We start from the raw sequence: 3,048 nt of genomic DNA on the forward strand, positions 1-3,048 counted from the left end.
GGTCCCCCTTACCTTATTTTTTTCACCTAATAACAGTTTGTCTACTGAGTAATTTTAAACAAAAAGTAATCCAATGACTCCCTAAGGATTCAGAACAGAACTGTGACACTGTTGACTTTCTTGACCCTTTTCATTCCATTCTAGCACAGCAGTCTCATCCAAACTGGCTTATTTACCTAACACTTAGCATGGACTATTACCTCTAAATTACTCAACAGCAACCATTATTAACATAATTAATTCTATAATAGGGGAAAAAAATTACAGACGTATATAAGCTCAGAAGTGTGCACACTGAAATGATCTGATGATGCATAAAATATTGCTAATATGGTTCCATCTTTCCTGTTCAGGAAAGAATTGGCTATTTCAAGAGTCCTGGAGAAAGTAAGCCTTTTCCTTGTTTTGTTTTGCTTTTTCATCTTATGGATTTTCTTAGTAGTTTCTCTGGTTCATGTATTTTTGCCAATACTTTTCCTAGACATCTTTTGTTGTCTTATGTACTCTTCCCTAGTGATTAAGTCCTTATTCCCCAATTGCTTCTTTCGCATTCACATACACGGATTCTATTCCTTACCTCTGTGCTTTGTAAATTCCCTCACTAGATCTGCAACATTTGTTGAGGTATTATGTTTCCCACAAATTCAATCACAGAAGGAGTTGCATTTCTCACTCCTTCCTGCGTTCCCTGAACGAATGTTCTCAAGCCCTAAGGTCTCCAATCTCTCATTTGCTAAGAGAACTGTGGTATTAATCCACCTTTTGACTCGGCTCACCTGCACAGGCCTAGCACGGCTGAGTACCCTTTGGAAAGTACGTTTTAATCCTCAGTGACTGCAGTCCATATAATCATTTGATACAGTGTATTATCAGATGTTAAACCCCCCCACACACATAAGAACAAACCACATGATAAAAGTAATTTTAAAACAGTTAAAGCTCCACATATTGACTTTTAATTCCAGGGAAAAAGATTAGATCAGGACAGATCATTAATCAGTTCAGTCAATGTCAATTAATATACACTATAAACAAGTGTGTTTCATTTAACTACACCTTAACCTTTGAATCACTCCTGAATCACTTCTGGGAAAACTTGTCTGTCTGGCCCACAGCAGGGTGCAGTCAGACATCAAAGCTAATGGCTCTTGCAGTGCTTGTAGCAAAGCACCTAACAGGATCAAATCCCACCTTCTTTGAGATTTCCCTTCCTGCTAATCCTGCCATTGTGTACAGGATATATGTACAGCTCAACAACTCAGGCAGCTAATAATAATACTATTACACCAGGATGTATTTGGATCTCTGCTTAAATTTTGCATGCTTATAAAAGACTTTCCTGTATATGTCTAAGATACTTATACAGGTACTATGCTGCTGTCTGTGTGAAAAAAGCAGAATGACATGAAGGTGTTGTAGCCTTCATTTAGGCCTGGTCAGGAAAACAAACAAACAAAGTGATAAGGTCCTAGGAGAGGACCATGTCCTGAAACACTAAGTATGTGGAAACACAGCAGCAGGACTCTGGAATTCTGTTTCTACTGATTCACTCTATGAAACTACCCCACCACCACCATCAGAAAAAGGTAATTAGCTACTTCCCAGTAATGTAGCATCTATGCATCTGTCTAGGGATGCAGCTAAGAGGGTGGAAACCAAATAATCTCTATAAAATCCCCTCTGTGCTGCTAGGAGCCAGGCAAGGGACACCAAAGTAAGAACAGATGTTACTGCACAACCTGCCTGACATTTCACTTGCAGGAACAGCATTGTGTCTGTCCCATGTCATGTACTTCCCAGTAAAATCCCTGCCCTGACATCCCTGGTGCTCCCATATTTGTGGTCAAAGACTTACCTGACCCTCAACAGCAACACTGAAACAGCTGAACCTCAACTGCTCAGTCCTCAGCTCCCCATGAAGCAGTCCCTTCCACAAACCACACCTCCTTTTGGGCAACAGATTTGTCCTGATACTGCACCCCCTTTGTGGGCACACTTGTCCTCATACCACAAACCCTCAGGGACCACCCTGTCCTCACACTACATCCCCGGGTAAACAACCCTGTCCCCACATCATGTCCCTCAGACACAGCCCTGTCCCCACACCATATTGCCTCAGGTAAACAGCCCTGTCCCCACATCATGTCCCCTCAGAGAAACAACCCTGTCCCTACACCACATCACCTCAGGGAAACAGCCCTGTCCCCACATCATGTCCCCTCAGAGATGGCCCTGTTCTCACACCACATCACCTCGGGGATGCCCCCCAAGAGAACAGCACTCACCACATACCCCATCCCCCTTTGGGGAACAGCCTCATACCTATCCCCATTCTGTACCTCCCCTTGTAGCCTAAAATATCTTATTTTTGCTTTACTAACCTTCTGTTGGAAGATAGGTCAATATAACCTTTTGGAATATGCAGCTGTGGCCTTCTGTGTGGATAAAAGGAGGTTTGAAGATAAGAAAGTAGTAAGAGCATCAAGGCGTGTTCTTAGAGATAACAGGAACAAGGACAAGACTACAAATTAGAACAAGCCAGCTCAAAACCAACATAGCTGCACAGCTCCCTAGAAGACCCCTGTGAGTATGCGTGGGCCCTGAGGGATGAAAACTATGGATCGCTGCAAGAGACGCCTAAAAGACCACCGGCTTATTTCATGGCGAATGCATAGTATATTAACATATATTAGCATATGTATGATGTCTCCGGGAAATGTAATGACTATCTAAATAGAAATCTAATGAATATATATAACTTGAAAGCTACATAACCCACACGATTTCGGGCAATGGACACACTCATGTCCATGAAAGTATTCGCATATGTGCCCAGCGCTGCAATACGAAAGCCTACTTTCTAAAACTCCAAAACGACTCTTACAGACTTTCGCTACCGGCTTTTACAGTACCACTGGAGGAATGATCCCGTCCCTACCCACCGTACTCCCCTCAGGTAACGGCCCCTCCGCACAGCACCCCCGCTCCCTCACAGCACCTCACAGCACCTCACACCGCCTCCCGCCCGGCCCCGTTCCCGCCCCCGCC

Source organism: Falco peregrinus, chromosome 2, assembly GCF_023634155.1.
Source record: "Falco peregrinus isolate bFalPer1 chromosome 2, bFalPer1.pri, whole genome shotgun sequence".
Classification (NCBI taxonomy): Eukaryota; Metazoa; Chordata; class Aves; order Falconiformes; family Falconidae; genus Falco; species Falco peregrinus.